The sequence below is a fragment of the Tachypleus tridentatus genome, chromosome 8, assembly GCF_004210375.1.
Source record: "Tachypleus tridentatus isolate NWPU-2018 chromosome 8, ASM421037v1, whole genome shotgun sequence".
Lineage (NCBI taxonomy): Eukaryota > Metazoa > Arthropoda > Merostomata > Xiphosura > Limulidae > Tachypleus > Tachypleus tridentatus.
The window spans coordinates 59825692-59847858 of record NC_134832.1 but is presented as its reverse complement, the minus strand read 5'-3'; the positions used below and the strand labels follow the sequence as shown (position 1 = coordinate 59847858).

At 34.3% G+C, this 22167-nt stretch overlaps 1 pseudogene across 1 annotated transcript; it reads left to right on the top strand.

The window, feature by feature from the left end:
- The first annotated feature begins 1063 nt into the window (after window positions 1–1063).
- On the top strand, window positions 1064–21456 carry LOC143222462 (serine beta-lactamase-like protein LACTB, mitochondrial; annotated as a pseudogene). The gene is made up of 7 exons (XR_013012250.1): window positions 1064–1605; window positions 5620–5686; window positions 6746–6936; window positions 7263–7361; window positions 15803–15991; window positions 17941–18106; window positions 18473–21456. The product of XR_013012250.1 is annotated as a serine beta-lactamase-like protein LACTB, mitochondrial (transcript).
- Window positions 21457–22167: the final 711 nt, after the last annotated feature.

Sequence of the window (22167 nt, the reverse complement as noted above, 5' to 3'; positions counted from 1 at the left end):
GATAGGATGTGGTGATATACAATGGCACGAACATTACTAGTACTTAGTGGTTATTTCCCTTTTTAAAAAAACAATAGCGAAACTTGCGTTAAGGTAAATTGTACTTACCAGTTGGAATACCTAATTCTTTACTCCCTCTTCCAAATCCTTTTACAACTCGACCAATTGTAACAAAAGGCAAAGCATTACGAAACACACAATTCATGTTTTACTTACTGAAGTCAAGGGCTAGTTACCGAATACTTATTAACACAGCCCATAGTCAGGCTTCCTGTTGCACAGATTCAATACCCGTCATACTCGTTCAGGAATAAATTTAAAATACAACAACAAACTTCAAATTTGCTATTATAAATCATGCATATATTACTACCATGCTGCACTGATTAAACAATAACCATTAATTAACGTTAGTAACCATAATTATAAACTTTGATGTCGAACCTGACGATTACCTTGTTCGCTCCTTTACGTAAATAAAAAAATCTCACCCCAAACGAGCCGTTTCTACATATATAATTACAAACTACTTTTCCCTACGCTTTATCTATTTTCAGATTAAATTTCACACTCACAATGCTAGAGTACAGTGACTGTAATACACAAAAACATTTACAACAATCACGTTATTATCAAAATATTAACTAAACTAAACTTGTTGAATCTAAATTTATCTCATTACATTTCAGTATGAAATTAAAAGAGCTACAAATTTCAACATCACGAGCAATATGGAAGAACTGAAATGTTTTTTGAACAGTCCGCGTATTTTTTGAACAGACCTCAATTCAGATAATATTGACAAAGCGCTTTTTTGAGGGGGACCTTGATATTTGTCAAAAAGTTTCTTTTACAGGGGCAAACACACAACAATATCTATTAAAAATCTCAGAGCTTTTTCTAAAGACAACTATCTACACTTCTTTTACTAATGCGGTATGTTTATAATGTTTGATATATCGTTTCACCTGCATACTTATTTAGAAGATTAATTTACGTTTTGCTTGAATATTTTCGCTTATTTAATGTTTCGCTTGTAAAGAGGACTAATCGCAAGCGCACCCTGTGGGCTTTTTGATAAACTATTATTTGTGATTTTCAAAGATTGGTGTGTAAAATGTACTTGTAATTTATAAAGAAATGTTATGAAATAATAATGGAAAGACTAAGTTCGCCGACTTAGTTAAGAAAAATTTTAAAGTCCTTCAATTTGTTCAAGTTTTATATTCAATAATTAAGAATCTACCTAAAATGTTATGCGGTTCAAGGCAAGTTTCTTCTGTATCATTCTTTCACTCGAGATTATGCTTTTTCAGACGAGTGGCAGTGAAAAGATTTCTGTATAATAAGCTACATACAGTTGTAAAAAGTAAATCTTATTTTCATAGCAATAATCGTAAGTACTACGCCATTTTGCTTTGTGCTAGTACTTTTGGACTTTATGAGGTTGCACAATATGTCACTAAAAATGAAGTAAATAAAACTGAGAGTGAAACAGACGTTACTGTTGTTCCCAAGGAAGGAGAAAATTATTTAAAAGGAACTTCATCATCATCTCTTTCCTTTGCTATTGCAAAAGGAAGGGACATAGTGCAAAGAATTAAAGTAAGCTTAAATGAAATTTAATTTATTTTACATTTTCAGTTATGCATTATACAGTAAGGCAGAGTAACATGTTCATGTGAGTGTAATTTTCAAATAATGTAGGTAAACTTCACACATTTGAGTTTTCTCAAGTATAAAAAATTTAAGAATTTCTTTGGACCAATATGAAAAGATATTTTTTGGGGGTGAGGTGAGGATATGGCTCAAATATAAGTCAAGATCTTTACTGTTAAAAGTAAAGGTATTTGATTTTTCCTGAATTCAGAGCATTTGAAAATCAAATTAATTTGCAGTAGTTGTAATCATGACAAAAATAGTTCTGAGAATAGCCATACACAAAACTCAAATATATTGAAGGCCCAGGTTGGCCAAGTGTGTTATGGCATTCGACTCGTAATCCGAGGGTCGCAGGTTCGAATCCTGGTTGGACCAAACATGCTCGCTTTCCCTCTAGTCTTTCACTGCCAAATTAGGGACGGCTAGCACAGATAGCCCTTGAGTAGCTTTGTGCAAAATTCAAAACAAACAAACAAAAACAAATATATTTTAAACTTTTATATGAACAATTGGAGATAAATTATTTAAGTTTTTAATTCTATTAACATAATTCACAAGGGGTAAGGTCAACTTTTTGGTAAATGGTAAAACTACTTTTGCATTGTCTTTAAAGAGCTTATCATTGGCAAAAATGATACAAGGTTAAAATGTATAATAATTTGGAGAGTCCATACTGCTAAATATTATTTATTTTATAATAAGCATTCTGCTTACTTATATATTATAAAAAAACAACTAAAAACATTATTTGAGCAATGACAATCATATTTTTTGTATGCAGACAATTTCCTCAATAAATACTTCTTTGGGGTTAGGAAATATGTGAGGCTTCCTGCAGTTTGTACATGACTTAATTTCAGATTCTTCCACAACCAGAAATCAGCTAATGCTAGGTCTGATGGATGAAATGGTTATTCACAAGGAAAGTGATGTGAAATGAATCTCTCATGAAGATGTTTCCACAAAATGTGTTTTACTTGGCTATCAATATGCAAGGGGTACCATCATAAATAATGTCACATGTTGTAGCAACAAAATTTAAGAATTACATTACTTGTGAGAATTGCATAATATTGTGGAGGTTGGGTGTCTGTATGCTGATTGTTCTTCAAAAACGTAAGGTTCAGTAGTAACATTAGATGTGAAATTACACCACTTTATCATGATGGCAACATACAATATAGGCCCAACTTTGTTCTGCCAGCCTGTTTTGTACAATTTGTGAGATGAAATTATTGTGTGTAAAGTTGAAAGGTTTTTGTTTTCTTCATTTGAAAATATTTTTGTCTGTTATTAAATATGGAGGTTTGTAGGAAATGTTACATGTGGATTAGTTTCTGACCAGGTAATGCAATTGTGCATGTTTAAACTGATAGAAAGGGTGATGTGTGCTTCATCAGATCATAAGATACTGGCAGGTAATTGTGTGTGTTGAAATGTTCAGAAAGGGTGAAGGATAGTAGAACTTTAACATTAATGGCACACTTTCAACTACATCTAAAAGCTCTAGATAGCAAGGTGCCTTTAATATACAAAATGAGCCATGCAAAGTTGGATTCCTTATTGACCATTCTAAATTATGAATTTTAAGCCCCCCTTTAGTTATTGTATGCATTTAATGCCATTTTTGTTACATGTATGTAAACAATGTTTTTGTGTATACTGTAAGAACATCAAATAAATGGAACAAAGAAATACATGCTTTATTTATATTCAGCAGGTATCAAAATACATGTGGATGTAAGTACTTACTATGTATTTGTACATCACACACATTAGATCATTAGCCCAAATATGTTTACAGCTAACTTGTTTTGTTATTTGTTATAAAATACATGTGGATGTAAGTACTTACTACGTATTTGTACATCACACACATTAGATCATTAGCCCAAATATGTTTACAGCTAACTTGTTTTGTTATTCTTTATGTCAGTGATTATGTGTTTACTTTGTAAAAATGTCTTTAATAGATGATTGTTTGTCAAATTTACCCTAATAGTGTTGCAGTTGACCCTTGAGAGATGCAACAGTCTCTAAAATGTTTAACAAACTTTGCTTAAGTGCAAATTTAGGTTGTGTTTGTATGAATCACTTGATTTTATGGATGGTGGTTCTGACTAGGGCAAAAGAGTTGGCTCCTCATCGTCCAAAGTGGTGTCATGACTTCTAGAAGTTGGTAGGTGGTGGTTCTGACTAGAGTAAAAGAATTAGCTTCTCATCATCCAAAGTGGTGTCGTCACTTCTAGAAGTTGGTGGATGGTGGTTCTGACTAGGGCAAAAGAGTTGGCTCCTCATCGTCCAAAGTGGTGTCATGACTTCTAGAAGTTGGTAGGTGGTGGTTCTGACTAGAGTAGAAGAATTAGCTCCTCATCATCCAAAGTGGTGTCGTCACTTCTAGAAGTTGGTGGATGGTGGTTTTGACTAGGGCAAAAGAGTTGGCTCCTCATCATCCAAAGTGGTGTCATCACTTTGAGAAGTAGGTGGATGGTTGTTCTTACTAGGGCAAAAGAGTTAGATCCTCATAATCCAAAGTGTGTCATCACTTCTAGAAGTTGGTAGGTGGTGGTTCTGACTAGGGTAAAAGAATTAGCTCCTCATCATCCAAAGTGGTGTCGTCACTTCTAGAAGTTGGTAGATGGTGGTTCTGACTAGGGTAAAAGAGTTAGCTCCTCATCATCCAAAGTGGTGACATCACTTTCAAAAGGCTTTCCTGTAATGCCATTTGCAATTCATTGCTTCCAATGCTCATCAAATTTTTTTGGGCTGAAGCATTTTGGTTCAATCTGCAAATTGTGTAGCAGTAAAAACTTCTTCATTTCTGGTTTTGTGTGACAGATGTATCATCAGCTCACTCAGAGGAATTTATGATATTTGTGACACCCTGATCAAGAGGTCACACGATTGAGGTGCAGTTGGGAGGTAAGAACAGGACATGGGTGTTTGTGAGTTGCATCTTGCCATGAAATGGAGAATTGTCAAGAAACAAAAGAAAGAGAACATTTTGGTTCTGCAAACCCATCTTTTGGTGGAAAGACTTCAGCCATTCCTCATAGAGACTGTTGGTTATTCTTGTCTTATTTTTTTATCTGTAGGTTGTGGAGAAGATGGTTTTTTTCACATTATGAAAGCAGTGGAAATTTTCATGATGACTTATGTATGACCAATAGCTTTTCAAACTCTCCCAAAACTTGACTTGACCCATGCTTTGAGAACATGGTGTAGAAATTATTAGCTTATATATTCTACAGTGTTTACAAAGAGAATTCTGCAGAATAATAAGATTGCACTTTGAATCTGTGAAAACATTTATTACAGTATATGGTTTAGAGCTGATCCAATAAACATTGCAAGTGTTTCAGTATTGGTTATTTTTCTGGGATGTTTGGAATTTAATGGTATATCATACAGATATACAAAATTATTTGTGGACATAGTTGTAGCATTTTACATCTTTCAGCAAACTTATTCATCAGTCAATCAGTAGATATTCTTTTTTCACACATGCCTAAATTTTAGTCATTTTTATTAAAACAAAGAACAATAAATAAAAAACTTAAAAGACCCAACAATTTTGAATATTTACAGTGTCATGCTTAATATCAGTTATTTATTAAAATTTTGAAAATAACACTTAAAGGTCGTAATATATGCAACTTAACCTGTTTATTAAAATATACATATTGCATACAGTAGTATGCTTTAAAACTTGTAAGGTTTTAGCTACACTTCTTAAAGTATGTTTCCAGTGCTATCTGCATTGGTTTTAATTTGTCCAAGTTGTGTAATAGCATAAAAATTTCACTATTGATGAAATGTCATGCCATTACTTTTAGACTGATATTATGAGATATAATAGGAGCTTGAAACTGGAGAACTTAGCAGGTTGTGAGTTTTTATTTTTGTCTGATATTATCATGATTTAAAATTTAAAACATTTTTTCTTTGTTTCTAAAGGATGAATTTGGTGCCCCAGGAATTGTTGTGGGAGTTAGTATCAATGGCCACAATGTTTGGCAAGAAGGTACTCATATTTTATTAATATGTATTACAGTGAATGCTGTATGAAAATATAAGCATTTTTTCATAGCACTTTTAGTAGCTTAAAAGGTACAAAACTGGTAATAATCAAAATTATAATTTGTTTTAAGCAACTTTCATGTGCAAGTTTTTGAAACATTTGTACATATTTTTACAGCATTTAATAAATGTGATTTTATTAAAATAGGTACATATATTAATAAATTTATGAAGATTAGGTATTCATATATAATTTTTGTAGCATCACCTTGTACAAATATTGATTGATACAGGAGATGGTTGTAGAGTACTTCAGTGATGAGTAATAAAAACATTCTTACTATAGTTGTAATGTTTCCTATTGTTGAACAAGTCCTTTTTGTTTCTTATGATTTGGTAAAAATAGAGAAGTTTCCTTTAAAAGTAACAAATACTAACTAACTTGATGGTTAATTTACACAAGTATAACTTTAACTGCATAACTTTACTTTGGCCACATCTTACTTGACCAGTCACTGAAAGATATTTCACTGAATTTTCGGTCTTAGAATTAACTACTTAATTGTATTTGTAACTGACATATCAGTGTTTGAATGTTAATTAAAGTAATTAAAACTTTGATGTCATAATGAACTTTCTAGGTATTCTAGGCCTATTATGAAGTTACTTGATCTTAATATAAAGTGCCATCTAGCAACCAGGTAAATAAAACAATAGAAATAAAATTAGCAACAGTAATAGTCCAAGTTACTTCTACAACTTTTGAAAAAAAGAAGGAAATTTCTGAGTACTGCAATAAATGGCAGTATAAGAACCCTTTTAATATATTGTTTGGAGATATAGAATTCATTGTATGTTCATGATTATATGTGTAACATTGTGTTGTGGGAGGCTGATACAGAGAGAAGTTAAGTGATAAATGCTTAAAATTGACAAATCTTGGTTTTAACTGAAGCTTGAATAGAACCAAGTTGCATTCGATTAATCTAAATCTAAAGTAAGGTATAGCTTAAGTACTAGGGGAGTCTCAAACTTCACTGTTGTAATTGTTTGTTCATTTTAGGGTTTGGATATGCTGATGTAGAAAACCGTGTTCCTTGTCACAAAGACACTGTAATGAGAATTGGTAGCATCAGTAAGAGTATAACCATGATAGGCATTGGGAAACTCTGGGAAGAGAAGAAGCTTGATTTAGATAAACCAATACAAGAATATGTGCCCAACTTTCCTGAAAAATGTTTTGAAAATGAAAAGGTATGTGAAAGTTTTTACTTGCAAACTTATAAGTTTTACAAACATTTGTTTCTCCCTGACATAAATTAGCATGCATTTAAAGTGGTTTGTATACAGATATTCGTTAAAGCTTCAGTAGATATTTATTTTGTAATTTTAAAAACTGTACAACTGTTTTAATTTGTGTAAACACTTAGTTAAGTGATTAAATATGAGATTAAGTTTCAAAATTTATTAAAGTATTATAAAACATTTTTATATGAAGACAGCTTTTTTGTTGTAAACATTTGTACTTGTTTGTTATTCCTGGTTTCAGGTAAATGTGTAAATTATTAATTTTCATCAAGGTTATGCTGACTTGCAGGCATCTTGTGTCACATCTTGGTGGTATAAGACATTATGATAAACCATTTCTGAAGTCAGAAACAGACAGCACTTCAAAACAGGTAAGTAATTCTGCACATTTCATGATGCAAAAGGTGTCAGTAATTTTGACACAATACAAATATTCTTGAACCACATATGTGTAAGACTTGCATAAGTTTTACTTAGTGGAGGCTTTTGCAATTTTTAAGGCTTATTTAAAATCAAAGTTTGTAATTCATAAGTCTCTTTTTTTTTAATCATGTTTTTTTTTGCTTACTCTCAAAATCAGGGCAAAATATCCATAAGCTTTGTCCCTCTGGATTATACTTCCATTTCTCCTTTCATAAATTCATGTTTATTTTTGTTTTTGCATTTTAATTGTTTATCTTATTAGGGTAGATAATTATTTTGGCAGCTAAAGTTTTTGTGTCATTGTTCTCAATAACAGATAATTTCTGATTTGCCTAACGGTTTGTCACAGAATACCTTACTCAAATATTAGAATATTAAAACATTCACAAACAGTAAATAATAGTTTGTCTCAGGTTTCTCTGTATCATGTAAGATTGATACATGTGGTTTGGCATTATGCAGAGTTCCATTAAATTTTACTTTGAAATTTACCTGACAAAGGTAGGTTACATGTTACAGTATGAACCTAATCTGTTATTTGGCAGCCATAGGAATTAAGATTTGAATAACTCCAAATATTGAAGAAAAGCAACAAAGAAACAATTTATTTTTATTTTTCAAAATGGTTTCAAGACAACTCAGCCACATTTTTTATTATTTTAACAAGATGACCTTTTAGCAGTTTTTTCTCTGTGGTTTTAAAATGTGATGCAATAAACAAAATATCATTTGAGACATGGTAAAGAAGTTGCTATTTACCATGTCACTCTGTATGGATTGATTGATTTAGTGTTTTATGGCACAAAGCAGCTAGGCTATCTGCACCAAAGTCCAGTAAAAAAGTGAAAATAAATTAAATGTAGTAAAATACATAAAAGGAAATAAAGGTAAAACAAAACATCATTGAAAAACAGAAAAAGCATAAAACCAATGTTGACACCTAGTTTACAATGTTAAGAGAGAAAGCAGAGTAAGAGAAGTTGTAAAGGACTTTCTCTAGCAAAATGGTAATGATCATAACCCGCCAGGAAGCCTAACAGGTAAGTACAAGAACCACAGTCAGTCACCTGAAGTTGGTCTTTCCAGTCCTGGTTCCAGGTTATGTTGTCATAACAGCCATTATCAAAAGGTAAAATAAGAAAAGTGTTAAAAGACATATAGTAAAATCATAATAAAAATCAGCCAAATGTCCTGTAAAAAGGTAAAAGTAAAGTAAATGTAGTAAAATTCATAAAAGGAAACAAAGGTAAAAACAAAACAAAAGGTAAAGGAATAAAAGTGTTAAAAGACATGCAGCAAAATTATAATAACAACTAGCCAGGACGACTAACGGGTAGTTCAAACGGATAGTTCAAACAGCAGCGTTAGTCACCTGAAGTTGGCCTTTCCAGTCCTGGTGTCGAGTTATTTTATGTTCTGGCCATTTTCCAATGTCAAATTGAACTAGAGAGATTGAGATTCTGAAAAGGAAACCACAATTAAAAAGGTGTAATGAATAAATATCGACCACTTAAATGAGGTTAAAAAGATTAATGGCCATTAAAAAACTAAAAACGTTATCAAGGTGGACAGTGTCACCATCATCAATAACACTGTCCAATGTTACAGACAAATCCTGGGACAGCACATGTCTAGCTTCCTCCTTCGAACCTTACGGAAGCTAGACGGACAAAGCCCAATATAGGGTTTTATTTGAAAAAGCTTGTTGTTTAGTTGCTCACTCCAAGTGGACTGCCAGCTGGCACTGAGCTGAGCCTTGAATACAGGACCATAGTCCATGTACGGAATAGGCACAGTGGTGATAGTGCCAGAGCAGATAGGTTTAGCTGCCGTGTCTGGAAGCACATTCCCGCAAACACCAACGTGGCCTGGTATCCAGAAAAACTGGATAGAAGTAGATGTTAATGAGAAATGGGCCAGTAGGTTTTGAATATCAGCAAGAACAGGGTGTGAGCCATTATGAAGTGATTCCAAGGCCAGTAGAGAACTAAGGGATCCAGGGCAAGAGATATGGTGTACAGTTCAAGCAGTGAACACAGAAGCTGTAGAGGGGATTCTGCACACAACCACCGATCTGCAACAAACCATGGCAGAGTCCACAGAATTACCTGATTTGGAACCATTATAAATTGGAATGGAGTGATTGTTCAAAAGATGTTCAGTAAATAAAAGATGGTACTTCCAATTGGGAGTATCTGCCTTTTTCAGATGACTTGAAGAAAGGTCACATTTGGGGGCTGTAATAAGCCATGGGGGAATGGGCTGACCAGTGGATTCTGCAATGTTATCCAAAGACAGACCCAATTCATCCAATTGTACCTGGATGAGAAGGCCAAAAGGATCATCTGTTTTGATAAAGTAAGGCCCACTGAGGAAGGAAAACACAATCCCATGTGGGATGCTTTGGTAAGGAATGAAGTTTTGAAGAATACAGTAAAGACAGTTGCAAATGGCGAAGGTGCAGAGAAGGTTTGTGAGATTCCACGTATAAGCTCTGAACTGGGGAGGTGCGGAAAACCCCAGTGCAGAGTCGAAGTCTTTGATGATGAATGGGGTCCAGCATCTTTAAGGCCGAGGGTCTGGCAGAGCCATAGCCCATTGATCCATAGTCGAGATTTGAATAAGAGCACGATATATCTTTAACATAGAACATCGATCCGCTCTCCAACTGGTGGTAGAGAGGACATGGAGAATGTTCAGTGCTCTTGTGCATTTGACCCGTAGCTGCTTTAAGTGTGGTATAAAGATCACCTTACGGTCAAAGATAAGCCCCAAGAACTTGGTCTCAGGGACCACTGGCTGCAAAACTTCATCGATACAGAGTTCAGGATCAGGGTGAATACCCCGTTGGTTGCAAAAGTGCATGCAAACGGTTTTAGAAAGAGAAAAATTAAAGCCGTTTGCCGTAGTCCACTTCAGTATATGATTGAGGGCAGTGTGTAGTTTCCGCTCAATATATCTCATGTTCGACGACTGACACAAGATGTGAAAGTCGTCGACATAGGCATCAGGAAAAACACAGCCCTGAGGGACCCCAAGTTCCTGTACAAAATTTTGTGTCATAAGCCTTCTCAATGTCAAAGAATATTGAAACAAGATGTTGGCATTTGAGAAAGGCTTCTCTGATTGATGTTTCAAGTTGAATTAGGTGGTCCGTGGTGGGGTGCTGTTGTCGGAACCCACACTGGGTGGCCGAGAGGAGGTTGTTTGATTCGAGGAACCAAACAAGACGAGCATTAACCATCCTCACTAAGGTCTTACAGAGACAGCTCGTCAAAGCAATTGGAATGTAGTTTGAAGGAATCTTGGGATCTTTCCCAGGTTCAGAGAAAGGTAAGATAATAGCCTGGCGTCAGGCATCAGGAAAAACATTCTCCTGCCAGATCTGGTTAAAAACAATTAGAAGAATATCAAGAGAAGCAGGAGAAAGATAGCACAGCATGTCATAGTGTACATCATCAGGTCCAACAGATGTACTGCCAGACCGATGAAGGGCCATTTTCAGTTCCACCAGTGTAAAGGGACAATTATAGTCAAAGAGACAGTCAGTTCGAAAGGAAAGGGGTGAACGTTCTGCCCGAGTCTTGATGGCCAAGAAGGTAGAGGAACAAGCAGAAGTGCTAGATACCTGGCAAAAGCTTTCACCTTGAGTATCAGCAATACTCCTGACACCAGTTACCTCTTGGCCATCAGAGATTAAGATGGAGAGGGGGACAGAATTGTAGTGCCCACTTACCTTTTGAACCCTGTCCCATATGACCTTGGAAATGGTGGTAGAAGATATGCTAGTTGTGAACTTAATCCAAGATTCTGGCTTTGACGTCCTACCCACCTAGACTGTGCACAGGCCCGTTGGAAAGCGATGCTGTTCGAAAGTGTGACACATCTACAGAAAGTATCCTAGGCCCGTTTTTGAGCCTTCCGTGCCAAGTGGTAAGCAGGATTCCACCACGGACGAGGATATCGTGGAAAACGTGTCGAGGTTTTAGGAATACACTGAGCATCTGCTTGTATAATACATTCAATTACTGCTGCCATACAGTCATCTATTGATGGCTGATTCACGATGGCAGGGACACGTTCTACGAGAGCAGTGAAAGTGGACCAGTCTGCCTTATCCAGCTTTCACCGGGGCACGCGGGTAGGGTGGCATTGACCACGACCAGTCTCTCTCAAAAGTATAGGAAAATGATCACTGTCTAGTGGATTATTGTCAACCCTCCATGAAAAAATGGGAAAATAATGAAGGGGAGCAAATCAAGAGATCAATAGCAGTAAAGGACTGACTAGGTGCATGAAAATAAGTGGAAGAACCAGTATTGAAAAGAGAAAGATTGTGATCAGAGAACATACACTCTACAGAGCGACCCCTCCTATCAATAACAGCACTTTCCAAGAGCGGATGATGTCCATTAAAATCCCCCAGGATCAGAAAGGGAGATGGCAACTGTTCAATGAAAGCATCAAGGTTTGATTGATCATATGTGTTTCCAGGAGACAGGTAGAGAGAACAAACAGTGATAGTATGACCCAAGGAAACACGGATGGCTGTGGCCTCCAAGGGTGTGTTGAGTGACAAAGACAGGGTGGGCACATGCTGATCAACCAATAGTGCCACCTCTCCATGTACTCGTCCATCACACAGCCTGCCATTTCTGTACAGAGAAAACTGCCGAATGGTGACTGTATGAGCAGGTTTTAGAAATGTTTCTTGTAAGGAAAGACATACAGGATGGTGGGAAGCAATCAGTGTTTTGATATCATCCAGATTAGAACGTAAACCTCGACATTTCTGTTGTATCAAGGTGGCCATTTTTAATGACAGGTAGTTGAACTGGCTGGAGAATCCTTCTGTTTACGACCACGTCTTTTTTCTTTACTGTCTTTATTCGGAAGAGGTCTATCGACCTCCATGGATCCTGCCCTGGGTCGATTGGGCAGGTCTTTGTTGTTGGAAGGGGATTCCAGTGACTGAGGACACGAACGAATGATTGTTTTGCATTGTGGGGTGGGAGAAAAAGATGTATCAGAAGAAATGCCTGTATTTGAAACCAAAGGATGTAGATCTTGAGATTCGTTGGAATGTTTGGAAGGAACAGAGTTGGTTGTAGAAGTTGATTCATCAACCTTTTTAACCGTGGAGGTCAAAAGGTTTTTTATTTGTTTTGAAAACGATTCTCTTGGAGGCACAGTGAGATCTGTCTGCACTCCCACTGCAGTTGTGGAACGAAGTGCAGCAGCATATGTCCGAGATGGAGTGGCAGACAGCAATTTCCGAGACTCGGGATAGCTAATGTTATGAGTCGTTTTCAAATGCTGCACCTCTTTTTCCTCCAACCATTTCGGGAACCATTGCAGTTGTCACAATGTGGGTCTGTGTGATACTCATAGGCATCGTGGTCCTTGAGTGGCCGAATCTCTGACATTGGAAACATTGAAGAGGGTGTAGAATGTACAGCCGTACCCTGCAAATTAGATAACCTGCCTTGATGGTGGCAGGTGCACTTGGTGATGTAAATGTCAAAATGAGGATATTTGTCGGGAGTGTAACTTCATCTTTGCGAGTGGAGATGTGCCTCACTGCAGAAACTCCTTGAGTGGAGAGACCAGCTATAATCTCTGACTCAGGGACATTCTTTAAATCCCACTCTACCATAACTCCTCGTGATGAATTCAAGGTAGCATGAGGGGTAACCTCAATAGGTACATCCCCAATTGCCTTTGAATTCAAGAGGAGTTCACTGTGTTGGGATGTGGATGTTTCAACCAATATGTCTCCAGATCGAAGCTTCTTTACTGACTTTGGAGAGCCAGCAAGTCCCTCTAGTCCCTTCTGAATAAAAAAAGGGAAAAAGGGGGACATTTGCCCTAAAGGTTTTTATGAAAGAGAATGTAATATAAGAAAATGGGGTACAGGTGTTACAGATGTTGAAGATTGCTGCTCAGGGTCTTCAAGACGTGGTTGTTTACCTATTGACTGTTTTTTCAGTATTTTATTTAAATTTTTTGTTGGAGGTTCCATAGGAAAAAAGGAAAATTTTGGTACCCACTGACCCCACCTACCATGGAGCCCTACGAGGGGATGTACTACAATATCAAACAAGGATACTGCAGCAATGCCAGGGTTTCGTGAGCACTATACCCAAACACCAGCATCAGACCACTGTCCGCAACACCTGTTGAGGACTTCCAACACTGGTACTTGGTTGACTCTAGCCCAAATGGACCAGCCAATTGACCCAAGGGGGGCTACCCAAAGGCTGCCCGTCTACAGGAATTCAAGGCCAATGTGGTGTGTTAGGGTTGGACCCCTCAACCACCGGGATCCTCTCCTCCCCTTCACAGGTCGCCATGCACAGCAAACACGTGGGTGGATGTTTAGATCCCAGAGGAGGTAAACTGAAAGATCAAAATCTTCCCCGGGAGGTCCCCTCACCACTGTAAATCTGGAAACCTTAAGCTGAGTGGATGATATCTGTATGTTACAGAGGATGAATACAGAGGAAAATTGCCAGCTGACACTCTAGATCTCAAGATATGATTGTGTGAGTTTCTGTGCAAGTATACACTGTGTGTTACATTTTAGGTTGAAGATAAATAAAAACTGTGTTAATTTTTTTACAAACTTGTCTAGTCAAGCTTAAAAACATGGATTACTCCATAGATTATCCCTCTTATCCTGCCTTATCTAATACTTGTGCAGAAGTATTTTTTTTACTGAAAATACCACATTACAACATTAAGATAAAAAAAATTACAATTCATTAATCAAAATACAAGTTTTATAAATTTCTTAAGAACTAATGATTAATAAACTGGTTGTTGGCCAGGACTGAATATAACTTAAAAATCAAACACAGTATTATTTGAAGAGAAAAACCAAGCAATATTGTCAGTATCAAATCACACAGTGTAATGTTATAGCAATTAGGGAAAAAAATTAATCAGAAGGGAAAAAACAATAGAATTCATCAGATTACCTAAAAGAATAATATAAAACAATTCTCAAAAGTAACATCTAATAATATTCAGTTGAATATCTGAAATAAATCTTTATCACTTAATAATCAACAAATATATCTTATGTATCACACAGTCTAATGTGTTTCTTGCTAAACCTCAGAGAAGATACTTTTATTTCAAAATACAAGATTATGTATCACTAGGCTAACAAATTAGTATTTGTTTCACATCATTGTACATGAAATTCATAGTCATATGTCACCACTAGGGTAATCTAGTGTTGAATTTGTTATAACTGGCTTTTCACGTGTGTAATTTGCACTAGTAGGCAGGTAAGCCAGCATTTTTAAGGGAAGTATAAATATATTGGAATGGAGCAATAGAAGGAAAGATGCATACCTAAAGTAACTAAAAGTAAAAATTTGTATCTTATAGTATATGGTGCACAAGGATGAGAAATTCATATTGTCATAGGACAATTACTGTTACCATTGTAATTTAGCTGTTGAAAATAAAAGTTTTTACCATCTTTCTTCTATAGATAGTGAAATGCTTGAAGTAGTTTCTAGGGTTCACTCAGGTTCCTTAAAATTCTAAGCGTGAAGTCTAGTTTGTTGACACTGACGTTTGAAAATATGTAGTTCTAAACCTCAAGCCTAAACTATTTACACGAATATTTATATATATCCTTTTTATTTCAGAAAGTGTTATAGTCACATACATACACAGACATTAAGAAACATGTTTAAATTAAGGTTACAGTATTATTATATTGTTTTTGTCTTAGTTTGAGAGCCAACTTTAGAAGAGTATATAACAAAATAGAAATAATACAAAAAAATTAAACTATTATATGTTTTTATCACATTTACACATATTTGGTTTTTATGTTACATATGAATAAATAAATATCATTTCAATTTTTAGCTGAAATAATGTAAACCATGATTTTTTTATTGATTATTGCTTGTGGGATATTGTGTACATGGTGTGCTGTTAGATAACATGGCAATGATTAAATGTTAAAATATTCATAGAATACAGGAACAAATGTATATAAAGAGCTTGCATGCAAAAATATTACATGTACCATTCCCAACAAATTCAAACCTCTTAGTGGTATTATTTTGATTGTGTTTATTATTGAACTCTTATTGGTATTATATTGATTGTGTTCATTATTAAACTCTTATTGGTATTATATTGATTGTGTTCATTATTAAACTCTTATTGATATTATATTGATTGTGTTCATTATTAAATAAAAACAAAATCCTGAAAGTATTATTCTATCTTTTTGTAGTTTTTTTTTTGTAACTTTACAATCCTTGTGCAGCAAAAAGCTTTTTTTTTTTTGTGATACCAGACAGTCAAGCTGGACATTAACATTCAATAATTTACAAAATAAAGTTTTTTTTTCTTTCAGAAAGTCCAAGATAATGACACTGTGGAGAATAGAAAGTTGACAAAATAATTGAAAAAAAGAATAACATGAAGGAATCTTCTAAAGAATATACTAAAAAGGAAGAGAATGAGATGGAACTGAAAGATTACTTTCCTGATGTTCAATCATCATTAGAATTGTTTAAAAATGACCCACTTTTGAGTAAACCAGGTAAATATTCAACCTTAGCGTAAAGTATATCCACTAAAAATCAAGACAGGACTGTTTGTCATCAAACAACAAATAAGTGAGACTTTGTTCATACTAAAAGTAAAATATGGAGTCAGTTAAACCTTTTCACTGCCATCAGTAAGAGTAAGGCTGGCTCCAATACATTATTTTATCTAAATTCAATACTATCAGTTATTTTATAATGACTGTCATTTTGAATAGTTCCTGACAGTAGTAACCCAATACCTGTTGTGAAACATTAGGTAAAAATATTTACGGAAAAAAATGGATGAAAAAAACTGAGACCATTTGAAATGATTAAAAATAACGTCAGTAGTTCCAAATTTTTCTTTCAAGGATATTAAGTACAAATGAAGCATTTTTGCTGAGTGTAACTTAAATATATAATTTTGTTTATTGAAATTGGGATAGTTTTCTGTATAAAATAAAAATGATATTGAAATGATGTTACTTAAATGATTTAATAATTTGAGTGAGAAATTTCAAATGATTCATCCAACAGTAAGACTGAATATTGTTTAAACTTCTACTGACAAACACCACACCAACATTATTTATAAAATACAATGTGATAACTGCCACAACTTCTATATTGGAGAAACAAGTAGAAAAATGGAAACCAGATTCAAAGAACATAAAAAGTCACCTTCACACGTTTTCGAACACTGCAAGTCAAACACAACATAACCATAGAAAACACTCAAATACTAAATAAAGAAACAAACATAAACAAACGCAAAATTAAAGAAGTCTTACTTATACAACAACTTAAACCCAAAATAAACCAATATAAAGGAACGCCTTTATACCTATATTAATATAATAAAATAAATAAAATTATATATTCAAACATCTAACACCACCCTCTACATTCCGACACTCAGTTACACAACCCCTTCCAAACATGTGGTCAGATTCCAGTCAGTTACCTCTCTTTGAGAACCTGACGATGACCGAAGAAGGTCAAAACGTTGTTTGCTCTTCCATGTAAAATATTTTCTCAACCCAACCGAGCCGTTTTTGCATATATATTTCTCTACAAGTGGGTTTTCTCGACATCACTGAATAGGGCAGTAGGAAAACAGCACAAAGTTGTCTAGGTTTTATCAGATTAAGAAAGCAAACTGTTATATGATTAGAAGAGTAACTACTTGTGTGCTGATGTCAGTTGATAGCCTTGCACCATTGTGTGCTGATGTCAGTTGATAGCCTTGCACCATTGTGTGCTCATGTCAGTTGATAGCCTTGCATCATTGAAAAGTTTCATTTCTCAGATACTCGAGTGGTTTATATTATTTGTTTGGTATGAAAATGGCAATTAAAAACTAATAATAGCTCCTGTATATAGCATATATAGGTGAAAGAAATATTTAAACGTATTTACAACATTTATTCGGTATGTCTGGTTTAGGTAAAACATAAAAATGTTTCATATTGAGAAATCAGTTGTTTCAAAACTATATAGATAGCCAGAAGTTGGGGGTGGTGGGTGGTATTGGTTATGGTCTAGTTTTCAGTGGGATGGGTTAATGGTATAATCTGTGATATGCCACTTAACACACATAACACTTTCAGCATTAGAGGCATTTTAACCATTTTTTAACTGATTTTTACACTTTTATTACCCTTTCTCTTGTTAATAACATTAAATCATGGTTAGTTGCACCTGAACCTTGAGTGTTTCATAAATTGCTGTTGTGATTAAAATTACCAAATATTAAAAGTTAGAATTGAATTTGTAGAGGTCACATAAGTGCAAGACATTTTTTACCCACTAAAGCTGTAAGTCCATGATTTTTTATTACTGTGTGAAACTTGGACATCCCAATACAGTATCATTTTTATAGGGAACCTCAGCAGATGTAATGAATAACATTTAATGTGGGAAAAGAAGGCATTTCTAATTAACTTTCATCTATTGATATTAGGTAGTAAATACGTGTACAGTACTCATGGCTGGACACTTCTCAGTGCTGTTGTGGAAGCTGTGGCTCAAGAACCCTTTATGGTTTACATGCGTAAGTTGTTTCAAGAACTAGGCCTGAAGAATACTTTTCTCGATACGAATGACACAATTATCTACAATCGTTCAAAGTATGTTGTATAGTTTTCTTTCCTTTAGTTTCCTTTATTGTTTAATTCAGATGATATAAACTATTTTTCTGAAAGCTACATCAGAGGCTATACAATCTCAAGTGCTATTTTTGAACTTTAGTACTTCTGTTAATTTCAGAAATATTTTGTGTTTACTGTTTTCAGTGAAATTTGTCCTTAGAAACCAAACATTAACACTAGAGGTTTAAACTGGAAGAGTATTGGATATTGAGCTGATTGAAACAAATAAGATAAAAAAAATCAAAACCTTTTTCTTGTTATGAATATAAATAATTCTGAACTACAACTTATAAAGTACTGAGTACAAAACAGTAATTTCCTTTTTTTTATTATTCTTTAAAACAGGTACTATCGCTACACCAAAGGTGTCCTTATAAATGCTCCATATGTTGACAACTCCTACAAATGGGCAGGGGGGGGCTTGATTTCAACAGTTGAGGATCTACTGCAGTTTGGTAATATTATGCTTTACAGCTTCCAGCATAATTTGAATAATAATAATTCCCTACCTGGATACCTGAATTCTGTAACTGTCAATCAGATATGGTCTCCTGTTACTGAAGATGTATTGGATAATTGCAACTATGGGATGGGTTGGTATGTGTTGCCTGAAAATCAAAGATATGGTTGTTGCTTTCAACAGAAACTAGTTTGTTTTCACACAGGTTCAGCTATTGGAGCAAGAAGTGTTTTGTTGATTGTTCCACGATCTTGCGATATAAAAGATACCAAAAAGTGCAAGTGCACAAACCCACCACAAGGAGTAATTGTGTCTCTTATTTCAAATTTAGAAAATATTCCTCTTAAGAAAACTGCTTTAAGAGTGGCTGAGGTGTTTGAGGATGTAATTGTCTAACATGAAAGTTTTTTTTTTAACAAACTGTATTTAGTTGTTTTGTATGCATTTTGTTTGACCAAACATATGGTCCCAAACTGGAATGAAAACACTAGGGCATTTTAAAATATTGAACTACATGATTGTTGTAAATATTATTAACACTACAATATTTTAATTGTAGTAGTAAATATTATTAATACTACAATATTTTAATTGACAATCATAAAACTTTACAAATTTTGGTCTCTTATAATCTTCCTAATGGTTTAAGAATTCAATTTGTAAATTATTGGTGGTAGATATGAGCACAAGACTCTTAAGTCACTGGTTTTATATAAATACAAAAAAATGTGGTTACAGTTTCTAAAACACATGTAGAATTACTATCACACACTGAAAGTTAAAAGGACAGCATATGTGACTCTCCAAATGAATTTATATTTTTTATTTGTATTATTTTTAATATTTTGTTAATGTGTTATCTTATTTTCAGTTTTATGTTTTTAGCTGATCATATTAACCTGTATACAGATTTTAATATTTTTGCTTGAAAAGTGAAAACAGATTTTGTAAAATTCAAACCTGTGATTACTTATTAGGAAAAATTCTTTAGCTACACAACTCATTTTGTCTCTTAAATGTTACCTATAAATTGAGAACTGTGATATGCAAGGAGAAACTTTTGGGAGGACCTTTTACATGTGCCTTTTAAAATAGAACATTTATGTGTTGCAAAGTTCATTTTCAAAGTGACAGATTAAGGTTTTTTAACTGTACAAATGTTTAAAGGTAGCATATCAGTTCAACATGTTAAAATACTTCCAAAGGACTAAAAGGTAAGACTAATAACTCTTCTTATTGGGCAAATGTTTTAACAATTCAAATGTCAAGGTGTACTGAATGTCACACATCTCAATTCATTGACTGAGTAAGATGAAACGTTGGTAGGATTTTTTTTTATCCTTCCTATTCTCACTTTTCACAGCATGGGATATTTTACAAGAAGAGCAAAATGAAAGTCTAACATAGTAGAATGTCTGGCCTTCTCTACATACATATATGAAGTTAATAAATATGTCTGTTTGTATCTGTGATTTGCAGAAGGTGTGGTAGGGCTATTTGTAGGATCCAGATTAAAACAGTTTGAACATATTGTGAAGACAATCTGGTGAAACTAAATATCATAGCAAAAATTGTGAGGTTAAAAAAAAATATATCCAGGATGCCATTTTAAAAACTTTAGGCTTGGCATCACCTATTGGTTAGCATGTCAGACTGCAAGTCTGAAGAATTGTGGTTTGCATCTCATGGCTGTAAAATCATGTTTTAAACTTTGAGACTGTGCATTAAAAGACTGATGTTGAATCCAACTCTTTGATCAGAGTAGCCCATAAATTAGCAGTAGATGTTATTGAGATGGTATACAGTTCTGCAGTGAACACAGAAACTGTAGAGGGGATTCTGTGCATAACCAGTGAACCACAAAAAACATGGCAGAGCCCACAGAGTCACCTAATTTTGAACCATCCATATATATATGGGAATGGAGTAGCCCATAAATTAGCAGTAGATGCTATTCACCAGCTGCTTTCCTTATGTTTTGTCAGATAAAAATTAAGATTGGCTCAATACACTAGCTCTGGCATTGCTTTAAATGAAACAATCACCCAGTTGAATTTTGTTTTCATGCTTTTTGTATAAAATTTTCTTCATTGCTTTTTCAAAATATTATTAAAGTGTCCTTTAGCTCCAATGAAGCACTGAATTCTCTGACTTGTCTAAAATTTTGTACCCAAGTTATAAACAGCAATAAAAAAGTAGAAATGTTTCTAGGAGAATTGATTACACATATACAACATAAAGAAATTTTGTTTGTAATTGATGTTTGATATTATTGTGTTCTACTGTTGCATACTTTTAATATTTATTATTAGTTATCAGTTTTGAATTTTCTGAACTTTCAAAACTTTTTTTTTAATCATAAGCTATTCTTTGACACATGCAAAGGTATTTTGTAATCTTTCCATTGTTACAGAATGGTGCAAATTCTGTAGCAGGGTAAAATGTAAACACAAGAAAGGAGATAGAAGTTTAGGTTTGTTCTTTTTATCTTGATATAGTAATCTTCTTCTAGAAGTGACTTTCCCAAAATATAATTATTTTCATTCAACAGACTCTTCCAATGATTTCTTGAGATCTCAAGCACTACTTCCAAATCATTGTTCCTTTAAAGTCTATACACAGAGTAGAAGTTTTGAATATTAGTTTATCTTTTTTACAAAAGATAAAAAATATTAGGGTTATTGGTGTGAAGAATCACAGTGTGGATTGGGAACGTGAACCTATTCATGTACAATTTCATATTTGCCACTGAGGTTTCTGTACGTATACATTTTTCGCAATGATGAGAAACTCACTTTCTTAACCTGAAGATGACCTAAGAAGGTTGAAACGTTGTTTTGAACTTCATTTTAATAAAAGTTCTAATACCTATACCAGTAAGAAAATCTATTTGACTTTTTTAATCTTAATACCCTGTTTTCAGCAAACATGGAAACAATGACAACTAATGGAAAGAAAGTATTGATTATACATAGCATAGGTACCTGATTTGTTTTTTTTTCTTCCAAGTTTGCAACTTTTTTGTTAACCAGAAGATTATTTTAGAAGGTCAAAACATTGTTTTCTATTTTATTTTAGTAAGTTTTAATACCCATACTAGCTGTCTTGAGATACACATGTACATTTTTGTTAGCTACACCGTTGTTGGTTAGCTGATGCAGGCCTTTAAGTCAACATTTTGCAGCTATAGCATGTCGTTATTTCTTCAACTATGAAGATGATAAACACATATCTGTAGTAGTGCAATAAAAGAAGTGTGGTAAATAGACCATTTTGAATGTGGGAATGAAAAACAGACATTTCTGGAATGGGTTTTTACATTGTGTGTCATGTCTGTGAAAGTCCACAGAAACATTGAGGGAATGAAAAAAAAAAAAGATATTTCATACTATACTGAAGATGAATGGTGCAGGAAATTATCTGCAGTAGAAGTACATTAAAATAGTCACATCAGTTGACTACAGGCTTGACTTGCAGTGCTTAAGTTATTAAAGCACACCTTTGTTAGTGAACATTGTTTGTCATTATTCCAGAGCTATATGATTTCTACAAGGAAGTTGGAAAAGAAAAAGAAAATGGT